Below are 21,669 nucleotides of genomic sequence, written 5' to 3'. Positions count from 1 at the left end.
TCATAAATCAAAGAATGAGAGTAAAAGGACTAACGCCAGCTCTAGCAACAGTATTGCTTCAAAGAACTATTATCATCACTATTGTTATCATTACTATTTTGCGGTTCTGTTCTTTTCTTAGCACTGATCCCACCAGGATTATGCAGCCAAATACCCCACCCATTCCGGATAAGCTGATTCAAAGTATGTGAGCGGTTTAGCAACCCCGTCTGCTGCAGCAGGAACGAGGATATATTCAAAGAAACAGAATCGCCAATAAATCATTTGGGAACAATTGAATTCCCTATATATAGAACTACATTGAAAAGGGTTGAATATACCATATACATACACACTAAATATATGAAATTTGTCTACACACAAAAACATGCATTAAATCAACACAGTAACACAAACACTTCAAAATAATCATAAGTCTGTCTTATAGCATTTCAAGTTAATTAGAAGCAATCCAATAAAAAGAAGCTGAGACTGGACAAGCGTTATGAAGAGGCAGTTCACAGAGAACGGCTCTCAAACGGCAGATACAATAGTAAAAAGTTGCTCAATTTCATTATACACAGAATATTAGACATGAAGATTGTAATGAGCCAACATTTTCTCTTGTTGACATAAATGAACCCCTTAAGAATAGTAATTGTTGGTGACAGAGTAAAGGGAAAAAATGGGTATTTTTGCCTGTGGTGTAAATTGGCATATCACTTTGAAGGACAGTTTGGAAGAAGGCAGTAAAGCTGAAACTGGACATATCATAAAACTCGACAGCTATCATCATCCTAGTATCTACCTTGGAACCACGCTGGGAAGGATGAGTGTGCCCAGGGATCCAGGGCTGTTTGTTGGAGCAATAAGAACAAAAAAGTAAAAAAGTAAGTGATCAGCTAGTAAAGGGTTGGCCACTCTGCAGATGCGTAAATACAACGTGGTGCACTGATGTGCTGGAGCATTAGACGTGTAGCAAAGCAAGACAGGCCACACACACGCACACACACACGCGCACACACACACCTTTTTCTGGGGAAAAATAAGTAGAATAAAAGAGTTGAGGTAACACAGGCATAACTGATTGGTGTTTATCTGTTTGGTCTGTTGCACCTTATTTTGCATCCTTCAATTAGGCAAAAAGGTATTTTACTGTATATCTTTTAAAATATGATTTAAATATATCGTTTTGGTATTAAAAATATAAATAAAGATAGTGTCTTTCCATTAATTTCATTATCTCTGTTCAAAATAAAGGAACATTTATATAAAGCAATGACAATTCCCTAAAGAATAAAAATTCCTTCTTTGGGTATGTCTTTAAACTCATCCCTGGTCAATGACAAGAATATATCACAGGAAAAGATGACAGATTCGTTGCTATGTAAGTGCAGATATACAGCACTGGCTTAGGGAGGGCTCAGAGGGTAGAAAAGGGGCAGCTACCACAGACTGGAAGCAGCAGGTGTGTCTACGCAGCGTCGAAACACCGGGTAATCTGTTGCTGAAATAACCAGCGCAAGGCCGCCCACCTGCTGTGACGATATTCCTTCCATAAGCCTGGAAATGTGGCTGGAAAGAGTGAGAGTCCTTGTGTGTGTGGCAAACATTGGCCATTTCTAAAAGCACACTGCAAAAGAGAACTGAACTCCAGCAAGGATGGGGCAGATTTCATAAAGCAACGGATAAGACTAAAGAGAGCGCGAAGAATGGGACGGGCCCTGTCCTGGATTCCAGACTGAAAGAAATAAGTCTGTCAAGATCTCTCTCAGTGGTAAAAGCCCAGCACCCAGCTAAATAAAGCGACAGTCTTGCAGGGATTATAAGACAAATATGCTTCTGCACTGATGGTGCTTGTATCCTCATGGGAGAGGCAAGCACAGTCAAGTAAACAGGTTGATGCTAAGTATTAGTGACTCATCTTAAATGGGCTACAGCCTGGGCGTCGTTGGACAGCTTCTCTAGACGCCTCTGAGCTAAGAGTAAAAATGAGGACACACATACAACGAGGTTAGAGAAACGTTTCCCTGGAAGAAAGAAAATTAGGTGCGAAGGGAAAAGGGGCCGCAGTGGCCTGAGAGAAGTGAGATGGGACGGGAGGGTCGTGAGTCACACATCGCTGGGGGGCCCTGGCCGCCCAGGAACTTTACTTTGTGATACAGAAAGAGCAGCACATCCTATACGAAGCAGAGGCAGCTCTGAGGGCTCAGAGGAGACACCCAAACACAGCCCTGGGAACCGGTCAGAACAGAATTTGCACTCTCCAAATGTATTAAAAAATATTGACAGCAACATACCCCGTACCTGGAACTTTGTTATGACCATTTCACAGGGACTCAGGGAAGAAGAGATGATTTTATTTTTTTAAATTAAAAAAAATTTATTTTATATTGGAGTATAGTTGATTTACAATGTTGTGTTTTGGGTGTACAGCAAAGTGGTTCAGTTATACATATAGATGCGTCTATTCTTTCTCAAATTCTTTTCCTATGTAGGTTGTTACATAATATTGAGCAGAGTTCCCTGTGCTGTACAGTAGGTCCTTGTTGTCTGTCTATTTTATGTACAGTAGGGTGCGTACGTTCATCCTAACTTCCTAATTTAGCCCTCTCTCATCCCTTTTACCCTTTGGTAACCATAAATTTGTTTTCTGCGTCTGTGAGTCTGTTTCTGTTTTGTAAATAAGTTCAACTGTATCATTTTTTAGATCCCACATATAAGTGAAATCACGTGATATTTCTCTCTCTGTCTGACTGAGATGTGACTTTACTTCCCGTGGATCACGTCTGAGCATGTGTCCCAGCCAGTCCCACGCGGCCTGAGTCATAACGACTTTATGTTCAGACTCATCTGTAGAAACGGGCGAAGGAAACTCAACGCCGAACATTGCTCAAGAGAATCAATAAGACATTTGCTCTGTGAGTAGAACATAACGTTGTTAGACATAAAATTAGGGTGGAGGCATAAACCTGATTGACAGCCTCCTTGGTCCCTTTCCTCTGGTGGCGGAGTCGCGACTTTGATATCCAGTAGATGCTTGGGAAGCAGATTACTTGAACGGGGGGCGGCGAGGAGGGGACAAGCAGAAATAACGCCTTAACACCAGGCACTGCTTCCATCAGATGCAGCCCAGGCCCCGCGCCTTCTCTGCCTGTGTCCTTCCCCCTCCCTCCCTGACAACCCTGTCCACAGGTGACCCGGGGCAGATCCCTGGGAAGAAACGTGTGATAATTCTGGTGAACTGAAAACCAGCTTTTTTCCCCTTTGGACCACAAGTTTCACTTTCACCAGGCCCCAAAGTGTCAGACTCCACTAGTATGTTCCTGGGTGTCTGTTTCATTTCCTGCACAGGTGGGTTTTCTGTGTCAGGACCAGGAGGTTCCCCGGCAGGAGGGCCGTGCAGGCGGCCGGGCGAGTTCCCCGCCTGGTGACAGCTTCCTCATCCTCAGATGCCCGCCAGACCTTTCCTCTGTGGAACCACAGGTGATGCCAGGTCATCCTCTGGAGACACACGGCTTCTCTTCCACGGCTGGCACTCTTAATACCACCTCTGCGTTGTGATGTTGACAGGTGATGCCATTTCTTTATCATAATCCACAATTTTAGCTACACGTAATCAATCTTACTCTAAAGATATATTTACAAGCTTTCAAGGAAAAAACACTCAAGTGGTTTAACTTCTGCAGAGATACTTTTAAGCATCTTGAGTCATTAACGGTTGCACTTACCTTCTAGTTGTAATTATCAGAGTGGTGTGCACACAGCTATTATAAATAATAAATGGATGTGGGAAAATGACTACTCTTTTGAAACTGTAAGTGATAGACTTTTGGAGTCATAAGCTTATTTTTATAACAGCTTTTTAGATCAATGCTATGAATACATGATCCTGGAATATCAAATATTTATCACAGAGTTGCTATCATTGTTTTTTAATGTGACCCAGCACATCCGGGGAAAATGCCAGGCTGATTATGTCCGGACATAAAGTGAGTAATGCATTTTGAATGAGGCAATAGCAATTAGATGTGAAGACACATAGATGCATGACAGTAAGCAATGGTAGAATTAAAAAAAAATCTTATGTTACCTTCTGGCTTGGAAGTGCTTTAAAGAGCTTAATTGTTTTATTCATTTTTACAATTTTGCAGAATTGAAGACCTTTGCCTAGTATTTAGGATGTTAATGGAGCCGTTCATCTAACAAAGAGAAATTACGTGTAGACACTTGAGTATATTTGAAGAAACCAAGCCATGTCAAATTGAGGGGAAAATATTCTTTTCCAAACATCTTCTAAGCCTCTCAAAGTAATCTAAATCCTGAAAAATAGATTCGATTCCTCCTTTGGATTTTTTTGCCTGTGAAGGGAAATTCTTGAATTTGGAGAACAGTTTCCCAATGAGAAGAATATACGGTCCTGACCCTTTACAGAGTTTAATTTGTTAAACAAATATTTATTATGCAGCCCTCATTTGGGAAATATTTATTGTGGGAATTTGGATGAATCGCTTGGTGGCTCAGGTGTCAAACTGTATTTGTGTGTGGAGTTGTCACGGGAAGAGGTCATCATGGCCTTGACCTTCTCCACTTGGCCGCCATGGGGCTCCGAGGAGCTAAGTTGCACCCAGCTCCCATAAACTTGAACTCTTTTATGAATCAACACCTTCTTGATGCAGAGTATGAGAAACGATTTTTCCTGTCTTCTCTATAAAAATAAAATATTTACATTAATTTCTTTTTAAAAAAATTTATTGTATTTATTTATTTTGGGCTGCTTTGGGTTGTCGTTGTTGCATGTGGGCTTTCTCTAGTTGTAGCGAGCAGGGGGCCACTCTTTGTTGTGGTGCGTGGGCTTCTCATTGTGGTGGCCTCTCTCGTTGCAGAGCATGGGTTCTAGGTGCGTGGGCTTCAGTAGTTGTGGCTCACGGGCTCAGTAGTTGTGGCTCACAGGCTCTAGAGCGCAGGCTCAGTAGCTGTGGCGCATGGGCTTCGTTGCTCTGCGGCATGTGGGATCTTCCTGGGCCAGGGCTTGAACCCGTGTCGCCTGCATTGGCAGGTGGATTCTTAACCACTGTGCCACCAGGGAAGCCCTACATTACTTTCTGAGCAATTCAGAATGATGGATTTAAAAACCCCAACAATGTGTTTTGGGATTTTATTAAGTAGAAAGTGTAAAGGCTGAATAAGGAAATGGTCGCACTGACAGCTGATATTTATTGACAGAATAGTGTGACTAGTTGAAAAGCCAAATGTTCCATTTCAACAGCACTAAAAACACGAAAACTCTAAACACACTAGTCTCCCCCCCAAAAAACTTCATCTGATCTGCTGATAACGTCTTTCTGAAATCAGCACTTGTTCAGAGTGCGAGATAAGCCTCAGGATCCAGAGAATTAGGGTGGAAAAACAGATGATGATGATCCTGGATTTTATACTGATATGGTGGGTGTATCTGGATTATAATGGGAGAGAACACATGGCGGACAATGAAACACTGGAGATCAAAGGAGCAAATCGAGGCATAAACATGGGAAGTTCAGGGGAGGGGAGAGTGGTCACTGGTGGGTCCTGGGACGCGGGCTCCGAGTGAGGAGAGGAAGTCCTATGGGGAACCCGCGTGAGGTCAGAGTGTCAGGGGCAAGGGAAGGGGCAACAGGTGAGAGCCAGCTCTGACCCCATGTTGGATCTGTTTCTTTTACTTTAAGCTTGACGCTCCACTGCTTCTGTTCACTGAAAGGATACTGTCTCTACAGAATGGGCTGCCTCGGGGAGCCCTGGCCCGCTGCCTGAATGTTAAACCAAAGTGCCTTTGTTCAGGGAAACATCCTGACCCTGCCCACCTGTGAATGGCTGCAAGAAAGAAGAAACTAACACATCCCCTCCCCGAGGCTGGCCATTCCAGGGAATATTTGCAAAATTTACGGCCTTTTTACTTTACATCCTCATCTCCTCCCCCTCTCTGTGCTGTCAAAGACACTGGCATCCAAACCCCGAGGAGATGGTATTTTGAGACTTTAGTCTGCCGTCTTCTCGGTCTGCTGGCTTTCCGAATAAGGTCGTGTTCCTTGCCTCAACACGTCGTCTCTGGTTTATTGGCCTGTCGTGCAGCCAGCAGAGCAAGCTTGGACTCGGTAATAAAGGGACAGGTGTACGAGAGCCCCAGGTGTGCAGCAGGGGAGCTGTACCAAGAAGACCAAAAAAAGACACCGCCCTGACACGTGTCTTAGTCTAGGGGTACTTCCGTGTGTGGCTCTGGTGACCGTGCACATAGAAGTCATGGGTCTCTAGGCATAAGTTCAAAGGGAAACTTGCTGATTGAAGTTAAGATCTCCTGTGTCACGAAAGAACCGAAGTGGAGGATGAATGGGTTTAATATTGTCTGAAATGAATTCAAGGTAGATTGTCATGAAAAGACATGAATACAGAGGGTAGTAAGGGAGCAAACTTGGAGACGTAAACCATCCCCTCGTACACTCAGCCTGCACACAGCTTACTTTGCATTGGTGTGACTGACTTTGCTGTTAGACTGTCTTCAACAGTACTTCTTTCCAGAAACTGTAACTCTAGCAAATGGTTTGACTGCTCATTCCAGGAACTTGGGGCGAGACCCATAAAACGCTTCAAGGGAAGCATCAGTAGGCGATGTGCTCCTTTTAAGACTTTGAATCTCCCATCTCAGGGACCTGGCTTTTCTGTTTCCACCAATCCTGGTCTGGAGTATCATGACCCTTACCCAACCCTCATCAGGTGACCCCTGTGAAGGGTGTGCTGTAAATCAGACTTTCAATTCTCAATGAATTCTGCACTGAACCTTCCCTCTCTGAGGCTCTCACCACACTCTGTGGGAAGGTGTTCTCCTTTACGACTCCTGGAAATATAATGATAACCTCAGCTTTGTCTCATCTGCAGGTCATGCTGGTGACACTTAGGGCGGCCAGTTTGACAAGTGTCTGGAGGTCTCACACAAGCCTCAGTAAAAAGACTTTATTGTAGAACAACGTTTATTGAATCTAATTTCACAATACTCATTTTATTGCTTCTTCCTGGAAATAAGACTTCTGTGAAAACAGGAGTTTTATTGGTTTATTTACTTACATTGGTAGAAAAGCATTTGATAAATCTTTTAATAAATCAAAACCTTGTTACAAGAGAACATCAGCCATCTCACATCTTTAAGGACCTGGAAGTGAAAATGTTGGCAGAGTCAAGAACTACGGAAAATCTGAAATCCTACTTATGGCTACAGTTGCAAAAATGGAGCCTGGCTTTAAAATATTTGTCATTAAAAGAGACTGAGTTATTCAACATGGTACATATGAGAAAACAGTTTCTGCATATATGGTACCAGCTTCTTCCTAGACCACTATATAACTGAAATCTTTAAAACAATAAAATGTTTTTTATAATGGTCCTCGTCATTAGAAACAAGGTAGAGACGTGTGTGTGTGCATACTAAGTCACAGGTGGCCTGTCTTAAGCACATACCCACCTAAAAATATAGCCTAAAAATGTATCAAACACCATCAAAAAGAAATATAGGAAGAAATCGGCCAATAAGAGATTCATGGTGATGTTAACTCCCCTTTACAAGAAAGACATCGGTTGGGCAAACAACCATTAGAGCTATTGGAGATTGAGTAATACGAATATTATATTCAAGCTATTAGATTTTGGAGAACACATACTCCTTTTGAGCAGAATGGAATATTTACAAGAATATCTCTATGTCTGTTACAGAACATAGGGACTCTCAACTGATTCCAAAGAATCAGTGTTCAGGGCCATAATGCTTATACGTGAAATCTAAGAAAACTGAACTCAGGAACAGAAAATTAAGTTTTGGTTGTCGAAGGTGGTGGGTGGGGAGATAGTGAATGTAGCCAAGGAAGTGGTGAAAAGATGCGATAGAATGAAACATTAACAACAAAGTAAAACTGAACAAATTCAAGACGTTAGAACCTAGATAGCATTTTATTAAGTCACCTTGAGTTAACAGAATCAAGAAGAGTATTTGAATTAAAACCACGGAATAATAATGAAAATTCTACAAGTTAAAGTGTAACTTAGAACAAAATTAACACTTTTGAATATAGTTATTAGGAAACTTAAAATGATTGTACTGTCTTTGTGGGTTTAATATGCCACGAAGGAAATCCTGAATGACTTATAGTTGATTTTTTAGTTCTCATGGAATATTTGAAAATATAGGGTTAAAACAAAAAAGAGAAAAATAATTGCAGATGCTGGCATTGAAGAACTCATGCACATCACTGTTTAGTAGAAACGTAATTCTCCTTAGAGCTAAATCACAGGGCAAACAACCTGAGATCCACTTTTCTAATTCAGGTTAGTAACGAGGACTACCGCAGATGAATTTGTTATAGTATCTTTCTCTCTTTCTCTCTCCCTCTCTCTCTGTCTCTCTGTCTCTCTGTATATATCTTCTATCTATCATCTATCTATCTATCTATCTATCTATCTATCTATCTATCTATCTATCTATCTATCTATCTTACGTTATCTATCTATCCAGCATCTATCTATGTATCTATCTCTCATCTGTCTGTTTCTAACATCTGTTATCTATCTCTCAAACTACCTATCATCCACCCATCTATCTATCTACATAAAGAATATCTATGTGTTCTTTATTTGTGCAGCTCACGTAACTTATTGGGAAATTCAAAGTGGTTTTATTCGGAGCCTGGTTTGAATTTCAGCTGTTTCACCAATTTGCTGCAGGCGTTTGCACTCATTGCTAATCTGTACAATTCAGATCTTCATTTCAAATGAAGATTTCAGTTTAACTCATTTACTGAGATGCCCGGAGTAGTAACTGAGGCAGGATGCTTCTCTCATTAAAAACAAACTCTATATCAAGGGCACCATAATCCTCAGTATTTACCCTTTTCACCAAAAAAACAAAACAAAACAAAACAGCCAAAGGTCATTTGTTGTATCTCAATTTTAGAAAGAACTCTGGTATTTGTGGGGAAAACCATAAAATATGGATAGGTATTTATCCACCCCTTGAGGTGTACAACAGCTGCACAAGAACTAGTGAACGGAGAGGAATCCGGTACAACCAGTCGACTGGGAACAGGCACACACGACGCTGAAGAGGGGGGCTCGGCTGTGACACTGGAAAACCAGTCAATGCCACCCTGGAGAGCTGATACGTGAAAACCTGCCAGAAAGATCTAAACAAATGTGCGTGCTCCTTTGGTTCCAAGTCTCACCCATTTCGGACAAGACGCGCTCACGTGTGGGGCTGCTGAATCTTCCCAGCAACGTGGCCATCAGCTGCCTTTCTCCTCTCTGGGCAGCTGTCGTCTCTGCGGGTAGGAAACGCTCCCTCCCCACTGCTCCGGCTGAATTTCTTTGTCCCCTGATCTTTGGAGCAAAGACCTTTATCGGTGATGACTCTCTCTGTCAAATGCATGACTGGGTCCATTTTTATTTGTGCCAAGAGAAGACCTCTGAGACCTTCTCAGTTTGGGTTATGTTCTTTGTATGGTGGACTTTGAATTGAATATGAAAACATCTAATTTATATGTAATTAAGTGAATACTCAAATTACAGGATATAAAAGTAGACCAAAGAGAACAAGAAGAAGTACTTTTAAGAATCAGCATGAAACTTCTGTACAAAGTTCCTACAGTGCTAGGAAAGATTGGTAGAGATTTTACCAAACGTGTCCTACGTTTCTCTGAATCTGTAGAAGGAGAAAATCACCTTGGGATTCTCCCTCCCTCCCCCCCCTTCTCCTCCCCCTTTGCTTCCTTCTCTCTCTCTCTGTCTGTCTCTTCCTTAATTCCTGTCTTTTCAATTAGCAATAATCGCACCTCGGATAAACCTCACTGGCTACGATCCTGCCACTGCACAAAGCTTGAAGAAGAGTCGCCCTCGTGTGTTCACCTTTAATTTTGTGGACTTGAGTTGGGTTGGATGGCACAGGTCTTCTTCCCTGGGCGGAGCTGCCTTGCCTAAGAGCCCTTAGCGGGCAGAGCAGGGAAGGTGGTTCTAGGAACATTTTGGGAAAGAAAGAGGTGGGACCCTGACCCTTTCCATTGTGAGGTTCAGTGTTACCGGGACACGTCCTCATTTTGCTGGCGGGAAAGGGTCTTAAGGTGCAACTCATCGTGATACGTGAGGCCTGTGCAGCGCAGAGGTGTTTCCGCGACAGTAACTGTATTTGGCAACCACAGGTCTATCCATCTGCACAGTAGTTGTGCTTTCAAAACATCACGGGGACAGTGGTTGAACACAGACCCAGGCCCAGGCTTCCAGCGGGCGTGGAGAAGGGCAACGTTTGTCCCCAGGCCCTGCCAGGGACGAGGGGTCAGGTCCCCCAGGCTGCTCCCGTCTGATGCTCCGCCCACGGCAGTGGGCTGCCTTCTCTTTCAGGCCAAAGAAACACCTCCAGTTTTCTATATGTTTCTCAGTTCACTCCCTTTTCCTCTCTAGTTTCTTGGGGGTTGTTCAGAGCCATCAAAACCCAAGACAGACAAGCTACCAGAACTCCTAGGTATTTATAGCCCAGAAACGCTGAAGCACGCAGAAAAAGCACCTACACACAGGATATTCGTAGCTGCATTGCGGTACCGGCAAATTATGTGAAACAACATTAATGCTCATCAATCAGGAACTAATTAAATTATGTTACAATCTATATAATGCCACTTAAAAAGAATGAGGCTGTTCTGTATCTGGTAATAAGGAAAGATACACGAGATACATTGACAGGCACACAACCAAAGTGGAGAACGAACTGTGCCGCAAATGGCCATTTGTACGGGGAATCAGAGGAGAAAAGAAGCAATGATTCGAGAACAGGGAGTAGGAAAAGGCTTATTTTCAGCACATTGTGCCTCGTGGATATTACATAATACACACAATGTAATACATACACACGCACAAAATATATCCACTTACTTTTTTACTAGTGAATTAAACAACTAAACATCACCAAAAGCAAGTAACTTTATAAAAATAACACCAATGGAATGGCTTGAATCAATGAAGTCTAAATTTCTGTCTAACCACTAAAATAAACTATATCACAAAATAAAATAATAAATCAAGATCGTGAAAAGTCTAGTTCTGCAGTCTTAGATGTGCATTAATTATTTTGATTTTCTAGAGCATAAATAAGTATATTCCTTTACCAACGTAGTGAATGATACATTTATAACGTATAGGAATTAATAATTTCTAAAGCTGCCTTGTTAGCCAGCATAGAGTGTGCTCCATGCGCTGCGAGAGCTGGTTTAATACACTCATTTCCTACTCTTAGGCACACTTTCAGATTCCACTAATGTTGAAAATGTGCACTGAATTTCTGTGTTAAAAGCTTTGTTTTAAATGCAAGGAGTTATTGAGATTTGCTTTAGAATTAGTAAATACCCAAGAAAATTAGCATTTATATGACATTTTATGCCATTGGGGAGATTTGCAATTAACCTCTAAATCTTTTCCAAACATCTTTCTAATCCCAATTGCAGGCAGTATTATTAGTAAGATGAGTTTACAAGAACAGGAAGGTAAACAAGAGTTTGTGTAAAATCGTATATATACACCACTTTACTTAAGCATGGATAATTCTTTCTTTTTTTAACATCTTTATTGGGGTATAATTGCTCTACAATGGTGTGTTAGTTTCTGCTTTATAACAAAGTGGATCAGCTATACATATACATATATCCCCATATCTCTTCCCTCTTGCGTCTCCCTCCCACCCTCCCTATCCCACCCCTCTAGGTGGTCACCAAGCACCAGCTGATCTCCCTGTGCTGTGCGGCTGCTTCCCACTAGCTATCTATTTTACATTTGGTAGTGTATATATGTCCATGCCACTCTCTCACTTCGTCCCAGCTTACCCTTCCCCCGCCCCGTGTCCTCAAATCCATTCTCTACGTCTGCGTCTTTATTCCTGTCCTGCCCCTAAGTTCTTCAGAACCATTCTTAAAAAAAATTTTAGATTCCATATATATGTGTTAGCATACGGTATTTGTTTTTCTCTTTCTGACTTACTTCACTCTGTATGACTGACTCTAGGTCCATCCACCTCACTACAAATAACTCAATTTCATTTCTTTTTGTGGCTGAGTAATATTTCGTTGTATATATGTGCCGCATGTTCTTTAAGCATGGATAATTCTTGAAGGTTATTCATACAAAAGTTGTTTTCTTGTTTAATTTTGCCTTTTTTTGTTTCATACACTATGAGATAGATGAGTTTTATACGTTTATGAATATTTTATTCAGTTACGTACTGATTAATATCAGACTGTTTAGTTGTTTGAAAAAGTATAATATCAAACTGAAATACGTTTTCTTTTCCATTGTAGATACTCTTTACAACCATCATTCAGCGGATGAGCAGGATACTAACAACAACAGAAACATTTCTGAAGCATTTTGCATTTCTTTATTAGTGTCCCTGTATTCGTTCTAACTAAAATTCTGTGGTCTCTTCCTTCTTTATTTCCTGCAATAGAAATTAAAGTAGAGATAATCTAGGCAAGAATGAAAGTTTAATGACTTAGTGGGAGGAGATCAAAGATTCCTGCACCCAAAACTGGGACATATATTTCCAAAGGACTTAATGTACTAATTTGTTAACAAAACACACAATTTTATACTACGTATTATTATTACATCCAGGACACATACCCCATTACTATTCTCCCTGCTTTTATCTGTAATTTATTCACAAAACTAAGATGTTGTATTTTGAGATTTTTTAAATATCTGTAAACAGCTTTACTCTGATATTTTGACATGTGATAAACTGGACAATTTCCTAAATTTTGACCTAAGTAAACACCGTGAATTCGTCATCACCATCATGATGACGCACACACTTATCACCCCCCAAATTCTCATTGTCATGACGACTTTCAGTAAGGCTGCTCTGAACAGTCCCATACGAGACCTTCTGTGGCTCTGGACTTCCATTTCTCTTGGGAAAGTACAGAGGAGTGGGTGGCTGGCTCCCGTGGTAGGTGGATCACCTCCCAGGGCAGCTGTAACAAACCCCCAGAGAGCCAGTGCCTTAAAACAACAAAAATGTATTTTCTCAGCATTCTCAGGCTGGAAGTGCAAAGTCGAGGCGTCTCAGAGGCTCTGGGGAGGACCCTTCTGGCCTCTCCCACTCCTGCGGTCCCTCAGCATCCCGTGCCCTGCGTCCACACCCCCAGTCTCTGCCTCCACGGTCCCACTGCTTCCTCCTCCCTGCTTCCGTCTCCTAAGGTTGCTGACATCAGCCGCGACCCTCCTGGGTTACCCAGGACGTGCTCCGCTCCTCAATGTCCTGAGTAACCTTAGTTCCTCAAGGTCCTGAGGATTTTGCCTTGTAAGGTCATATTCACCAGTTCCTGGGATTAGGATGGGGGCATATGTTTTGGGGGGCTGCCATCCAATCCACTACGACAGGTGTATGTTCAGCATTTTATGAAATTACTAAACTGTCTTCCAAAACGACTGTGTTCTCATTTCCCAACAAGAGTGTATGAGAATTTCAGTTGCACCCCGTCATCCTCCTTTGACCTGGTGTGGGCAGTCATGGTAATTTTAACCCATTCTAGATGGTGTGTGGGGATGTCTCAGTGCCGTTTTAATTCATATTTCCCTCATGGCTAATAATATTGAGCATCTCCTCATATGTTTATTTACCATTCAGATATCTTTATCAAGTTCCTTCTCAAAGCTTCTGCCCCTTTTTTAGAAACTGGGTTGTTTGTTTTCTTAGTACTGAGTTTTGAAAGATCTTTATCTATTCTGAATACAATTTCTGTAACAGGTACGTAATTTGAAAACATTTTATCTGTCCATGGCTTGTCTTTAGTTTCTCTTAATAGTGCATTTTGAACAGCAGAAGTTTTTAACTTTGAAAAAGTTTAATTTATCATATTTTCCTCATATGGATTGCGTTTCAATACCAAAACTAAGAAATCTTTGTTCAACTCAAATTCACAAAGATTGTCTTCTGTGTTTTCTCATAGGTTTCACATTTAGGCTATGATTTATTTGAGTTAATTTTTAAGTGTGATGCAATATATGAATTAAAGTTCGTAGAGTTTGCACAGGGATAGATGATGATTCCGACACATTTGTAGGGAATGTCCTAGAATTGGAACTGTCTTCACAGCCTTTCTGAAAATTAATTGAACACATGTGTGTGTTTATTTTTGGACTCTCTATTGTGTTTTGTTGAATTATTAGTCTATCTTCATTCTATACCACACTGTCTTAATTATTGTAGATTTGCATTAACCCTTGAAATCCTCCAATTAGTATAATTTCTCCAGTCTTTTTCTTTCTTATGCCAAGTTGTTATGGCTATTCTAGACCCTCTGAGTTTCCATATAAGTTTTAGAATCAGCTCCTACAAAACATGCCTGGCATTTTGGCTGGGGTAGCATTGAATATATATCATTTTGGGGAGAACTGACATCTTAACGGTGTTGGATCTCTTCGTCTGTGTACAAAGGGAATCTCCCATTCGTTTGAGTCTCCTTTACTGTCTCTTGGCATTTTTTTTTAAATTTGTCAATCGACAGGTCTGGCATTTTTGTCAAATTTAGTCTAAATATTTAATATTTTTGAGGCTGTTGTAAATAGCGTTATTTTAAATTTTCCATTTCTGCTAGTTTCTTGCTAATCTATAGAAAGGAAGGCAGCAGCATCGTGGCAGGTAGCATCACCAATGCAGGCAGCATCTATAAGGCTGCTGTGCACCTCTTTCAGAGGGAACCAGCAGATGCAGGTGGTGGGTCCCATATGTCCAGTCACTGCAACGGGTGCTGGGGCTGCTATTGGCTGTCACCCTCTCCTTCTCCGCTTTCACTCCAAGTCTCCTCAACTTCATCTACCACCTGGGCAGCCTCAGAAGCTGATCCCTTGATCAGCTTGATATGAGTCCAAGTTAGGTGGAGATGTCAGTTTCCAGTTAAAATGGGTCAAGAGATGACCAGGAGGTGTCCACGCACACTCCTTCCTGCCCTGGGCGGTGAGAGCAGCTCTGTCTCCTTTGATGGGGCAATTAGACTGAAAACCACTTGTTTTCTCAGACCACTCCTAGCGCCATCCATTTTCTCCAAAGCCTTTAGTTTCTTCGAGGCAAGAAGTAGAAAGGATTAAACACACGGTTTATGAAGGGAAATGTCAGAGAAAATGATGAAGGAACTGCAAGAGACTGGGAGAGCAATCAGAACAGAGTGAAAAGGGACAGAACGTTGAGGGAAGCACCCGCACCATGTGAGTTCTCAGGCATCCCCGAGTCTCCTAGCAACAAGTATCCCACAGCAACTAGCCGGCTCAGCTGCAGGGTGACTGGTTGGAAGAGCCCATGGGACCAGAGTTGTGCACATCATCAGTGGACCTCATGGTGTGGTACTGGGACCCCGAGTCCACTGCCCCGCCTGCACACAGGGGCCTGGAGAGCACGGTCTCACCAACTCATCCATTCTGACAGGGTTTGTATAAAATTGTTATTTATTTTTCTGAAAATGTTTGATTGCATTCAGTATGTCTGGACCTAGACATTTTTGTGGGAAGCTTTTAAATGAAAAATTCATTTTATTTACTAGATAAAGGGCTATTAATATTTCCCATTTTTAAAGCCATTTGTCAATTTTATTTAAATGATCAAAGGTATTAATATATAACTGTTCTAATATTTCCTTATTGTTCTTCTAGTTTCTCCAGGAATTTGGGGGATATCCCTGTTTCATTCTTGATTTTTGGAATATTTGTGTTTGACCTCTTTGTGTTTGCATTATTCTTGCTAGGTGTTTATTAATTTGATCAATATTTTCAAATAACAAACTTTTCGTTTTCTCAATTCAGTTCCTGAGTTTTATTTTATTGATTTCTGCTCTTCTTAATTATTTTATTGCAATATTAGCATGATTCTATATGAAAAGAATATGAACATGGAAACATGTTATATAAACACAGTCCATTTTCAGCAAAGGTGCAAAGGCAATTAGTTGGAGAGATTATATCATTTTTGACAAATAGTATTGAAATAATTGGATTTCCATATGCCAAAAAATGTATTCTTAACACCAGTTAAAAAATTAACTCAGGGACTTCCCTGGTGGTCCAGTGGTTAAGAATCCATCTTCCAATGCAGGGGACGTGGGTTTGATCATTGGTCAGGGAACTGAGATCCCACATGCTGTGGGGCAACTAAGCCCAAGAGCCGCAACTACTGAGCAGGCGAGCCACAACTATAGAGCCTGTGTGCCACAACTACAGAGCCCACACACTCTGGAGCCTGCATGCAGCAACTAAGACCCAATGCAGCCAAAAATAAAAATAATAAATAAATAAATATTTTAAAAAACACGTCAATGTGGCTTATAGATCTAAAGGCAAAGCCTAAAGAGGTAAAATACTTGAAGAAACAGAAAATCTTAGCAAGCTTGAGTTAATCAAATGTTTTCTTCATTTAATACCAAAAGCACAATGCATAAAAGGAAATAACTGATGAATTGCACTTAATTAGAATTTTAAATTTCCTGTTGTTTCAAAGATACTTTTAAAAGAATGAAAGACAAGCCACACATAGAATATACTTACAACTCACATATAGGATAGAAGGCTTATTATCAAAACGTAAAAAAAAAAAAAAAGCCCACTCAAACTTAAGCAAGCAAGGAGCCAAGTAAAATATTGGACAAAATGTTTGAACAGAAAATTCACAAAAGAAAATATTTGAATGGCAAATACGTGCATAACAGATGCTCAACATAGGTGGGTACTAAGAAAGTGCCAATGAAAACTGCAGTGGCATTCCATGACTCACCTAATAGAGAGTAAGTTTAAAAGGAGACCAGACTACACACTGGCAAGAACGTGAAGCAACTGAGATTCTCACACGTGGAAAGTAAATGGCAAACAGCCTGTCAGTTTCCTAAGATGACAACATTCACATACCCTATGACCCATCACCCCCCCACAATTATTCACCCAAGAGAAATAAAAGTATATGTTTCTATATGTTTTGCAGATAAATGTCCACAGCTCAAAACTAGAAACAACCAAAATACCCTTCAATAGATTAATGGATAAAAAGATTGTGGTACATCCCACAATAGAATAGTACTTGCCAGTAAAAAAGAATGAAGTATTGATACAGGCAACGTCAGGGATGTATAATCAATTCTAGAAGATGTTAACTCATCTGCAGTGGCCAAAGCAAGTCTCTCGGTTGCCTAGACTTAGCTTGAGGGGAACAAGGACAGTTGGGAGAGAAGCATTGCAAGGGTTACAGAGAAACTTTTGAGAAAGATAGTAGTGTTCATTATTTTTATTAGGGGATAATTTTATGGGTATATACATATGTTAAAATATCAAACTGTAAAATTTAAATATGGACAATTTAATGTATGTCAATTATACCTTAATAAGATTGTTGAAAAACTATCAGAAAAAGTATTTCAGAACTTTGAAAGTTACAGAGCTTTAGAGCCAAGCATTTTATTTCTCTTGGTGAATGTTCTACTTCTAGCTAATGTATATGTAAAGTTGATGGGTGAAGGGCTTTGTGAATGTAAGTCAGGTCAAGATGATTGATAGCGTTCTTTAACTCTGCCGTAACTTCAAGTTATATTTCAGCCACTTTTCCCAACACTTGCTGATGGAAGTTTGTTAAAATCTTTAATAATGAATAACTGTTTGTTATTATTCCCTTTACTTCAATTTCCACCATCTTTCTTTTTCCAGAAACCAGATACAATTAACTCGTAAAAGCAGGCCACTTCTCAATACTTTAAATTCCAGGTCCTTTTATTTCAACAAACTACATCGCATCATTTGTAAATGGAAAAATGGGTTTGAGAACAGGCAAACTAAGTTGAAGTAGTTATACCAACACATTCACTCAATGTTGACAGAACTACACAAAATAAAATTCTACGGGCAACACACGGCCATTACCATGATGGAACTTTGGAAAGTCCTCCGATCACAGCTCACATAAGACCATAAGTTACTCTTGCTTTTTTGTCCTAAGCCATGTGAGAGACAACCAGTGACAGACAACTCCCCTGGCCTTTCACTCAATATTTAAAGCAAGTCTTAGGGGTTATTCCTCTTCTTCACATAGACAGAGGTGAAAACACCTGGATTCCTGCCCTGAACTTTCAGGCTTCAGCAGAGGGCACCCCGAACTAGATCGGGGGCGACTCTTGCACTTAAATCTGTTGTCTAAGCAATTCTCTGGGAAGCTTCAGCGTTGAACACACAGAAGCTACCGCTTCAGCCCCGCGCATCCTGTAGGGAGCATGTGATACGTCACCATGGGAGACATCCACGCCGCTGATTCCCAGCCCTGCAGGCGGTCTGGCTACTGAGTGAGACAGTGCGGGGCTACAGGCTCCGCCCCCCGCGTGGGTGCTTTGCCATCCTTGAACCAAGGCTTAGCGTTGGCGCCAGCGTGCTTTCGACAGTACCGTGTTAGACGGAAATGGGCGCAGATGCTCCTGTGGCAGTGCTGCCACCATGTTCCTTGATGCGGATTCTGACTTCTGTGTAAGTTCCTGTAGCTCTACGACTGTCCAGGGGCTCAATGGAATCCATTTTGCCAACGCCAGCAATTAGACGTTTCCCATCCTCTGTGGAATCCAGAAGGGCCTTCTCGTGGGCCAGCACGGTCCTGGAGAGACTAGCTTCGAATACACCAGCACCAGCAATGACCCTGACACAGCCCAGTCAACATGAACTGTGCCGGTTTGTGATCAAGTCTCTGCGTCTCAAGGCATCAGTGTTGATCGAAAAATACTTTCTGCTCTAAAATGCCCATAGGGAGGTGCTCACACTGAGCCATCAGCTGACCCAGGACTCATGCATCCTCCAAAGAGAACTTTCTCATCTCAGCAGCATCTGTGTTTTGTCAATCCTGCAACATTTGTAGATCACGCAGCGAGCGGTAGGTGCTCTAAAGAGAGACCTGCTGCGAACCACATACATTTTGCCTGATTACAGCCTACCTTGTGTTACCACCTCAAACCCCAAGTTTCATATTTGATACTTCAGTTTCCCGTCCGTTACAATTTTCCAACAATACAATTCCATTCTCCATACTGAATTCTATTTGGCATATCTTCTACGTCTATGTACGTTGTAACTGGCAGCATACAGTGCTGCTGTTTCATGCTTTAAATAGTCAGATATCTTTTAAAAGGGAAAAAAAACGCACATCTTTGACATTTACCACATTTTTAATATCTCCGGTGGTCTTTTGTCTTCCTATAAATCCATTTCTTTCAATCCTAAAAACATATTTTACCATTGAAAAGATATCTCAGTTTTTGCTTATCAGAAAATGTCTTTATTTAACGCTCACTATTGAAGTGCACTTTTAATGCGTATAGAATTCAGATTTTTTTTCCTTTAATACTTTAAAGATGTTATTCCATTGCCTGGCATTTATAGCTTCTATTGATTTTTTTTCATCTCCCAAACTCCTTTTATTGGAAAACTACTGGAGAACGTCCTGTACAAAGTCAACTAGAATATGCATCATTTTATCTCTGTATGTAATGTGTCTTTTTTCTCTGACTGATCTTAACATTATTTCTTTATCTTTGTTTTCAGTCACTCAGCCATTATGTTTCTATACTTGACTTTCCTTCCATCCTTTCTTCTTCCCCCCTTTCTCCCTCCTCAGCTTCCTGTCTCCCTCCATCTTTATCATCACTCCCCCCCCCTTCCCTACTTCATCCCTCACATTAACCCTGAGGGGTTCCATGGGGTCAGTTTGAAAATATAGGTTTTAGTTTTCCATTTTCTGGTGCTGGAAGCTGAGCAATATGGTTGTACCTTGTTCCACACCAGGTTCAATCTCTGTTCAGAGGAAACAGGTGAGAACTCCGGACTCCAGGGATGACTCCCTTCCCTCCTCCCCAGCAGTTGTTTTGGTACTAAAGCAGTTTAGAACAGACGTTCATTTATATGTAAACAAGATTAGACTATGGGTTAGTAAAGCCACAGCAACCACAATTAACCTAACAGCTTCAAAAGAATCTTATGCATTGACTCAAATTGTCTTACTCCTTCAGTAAATAGATATTAAGGTGATAAGAAATGGCTTTTACATTTTCTTTACTATCCGTTAAAAAAATTCAAGCCAACTTCTAGAGAATGTTAATTTGATTAATGATATATGTTAAATCCTAAATTCTGTGTGGACAGAGTATTTTTCTAATAAGACACTTTAGCTGATGTTGAAGCCAGTATTGAAATGCAATTTGCCTTTTTTTCTCAGGATCCAGAATATATGACATCAGTTTTGCCTTAGTTGCTTCTGGGATGGCTGGGGGCGCTGAAAGGAGAAATTCATCCATAAACATTCCAGGAGACTTTCATCCTGGATCATCAAGTCGTCTCCTTGTAAGTCAGAGAAGATAAGAAATAGATAGCTTTTGGGGGGATACCAAAGACATTCATAAAGTATTTTCACTGCTTTTTCCTCTCCCAGCAAAATTCTTTTATCCATCCAATTACAAGAAAACTCACCTACCTGAATCAAAAGTCATGCCATGCAAGGGCCACCTAGAGGACCAGTGAGTGCTGGAGACTAGGGAAGGCCAGCTTATTTTTTCCTCTCCCTGTCATTTTAGGGTCAGAAGACAATTCAAGCAGAAATGACTCAGGCTTCATGTGCAGTGACAAACACCTCTGGAGAAGGATGCTGAGAGAGACTGGGGAAGAGAGAGAGAGAAGAGCTACCTCCTGAGGGTATCCTGATGGGAAGGAATCGAGTCCTTCCTTGTAGGAGCAGCTCTGAGATACCTACATGTAGCAAACTCCAGGCAACAGCGGGAAGCCTGATGATTTATGGACTAAGCCCTAAACTCTCAGCACCCCTGCAGCATTAGAGCCTGGGCCTCCACAGTTCTTCTCATTTTTTTTCACCACCCTAAACACAATAAGGATTTGATTCTTAAACCCGATCCAGCTAGACTTGGAAGCTTGGACAGTTCTTTCCCAGCTGCCACATGGGGTGATACGGTCTGAACCCTCTGCCCTTTGTCACCGGTGGAATCTGAGGATGATGTCGTCAGGGGTCACCCAGAGCCAAGCTAGTGCACCCCGTACCCAAGCTGGACCCCCTGTGCCATGTGCTGTCACAACCCACGCTCCATGCCCCCTTGAACACGGCATTTTCCTGGTAGGTGCTAAGAGCTAAGGTCTTCAGATTTCCAAACGTTTACATGAAGTAAATCTTGAAAATTGCAAAAACAATTGGATTTACAGGTGAAAAAAAGTGTTCTAGAGCAATTTTGACCTCCAAATATGAAAAGCATTCCAGACCGCTCCAGCGTTTACTGTCTCACTAGAACAGGGCCACCCAGCTGTCCTTCCTCTTGGCTTCTGCTTCTATTCTCGTCAGTCATGTAGCGTAAAGGACAACAATTGGTTCTGCAAACTCGTTCTCCTACTAGAACCTAAGTAGTTGATTCCTTTGGGTGATTAAAAAGAAAAATAATTATCGTTTTGTACAGTTTTGTCAATGTCATGCCACTTACACAAATAGTCATGTGATTGTCACAATCTCTGAAATATGTAAGAAAATCAAGGGAATAAATTCAAGATAGAATTATGCACATCATATTTAATTCCCAGCTAAAAAGTTGTATCTATTATATCTTACATTATAGCATCCATAACACA

The 21,669-nt window shown here is 41.2% G+C and overlaps 1 long non-coding RNA gene and 1 pseudogene across 1 annotated transcript; one reads left to right on the top strand and one right to left on the bottom strand.

Moving 5' to 3' along the window:
• Positions 1-1,369: 1,369 nt before the first annotated feature.
• Positions 1,370-4,713, top strand: LOC109548351 (uncharacterized). Its single transcript, XR_002174438.3, has 3 exons — positions 1,370-2,900; positions 3,334-3,552; positions 4,134-4,713. It is a non-coding gene; the product is annotated as an uncharacterized lncRNA (long non-coding RNA).
• Positions 4,714-9,802: 5,089 nt separating this feature from the next.
• Positions 9,803-9,872, bottom strand: LOC117308756 (U4 spliceosomal RNA; annotated as a pseudogene).
• Positions 9,873-21,669: the final 11,797 nt, after the last annotated feature.

This window comes from Tursiops truncatus, chromosome 17, assembly GCF_011762595.2.
Source record: "Tursiops truncatus isolate mTurTru1 chromosome 17, mTurTru1.mat.Y, whole genome shotgun sequence".
Taxonomy (NCBI): Eukaryota; Metazoa; Chordata; class Mammalia; order Artiodactyla; family Delphinidae; genus Tursiops; species Tursiops truncatus.
This window is presented reverse-complemented; position numbering and strand designations above follow the sequence as displayed.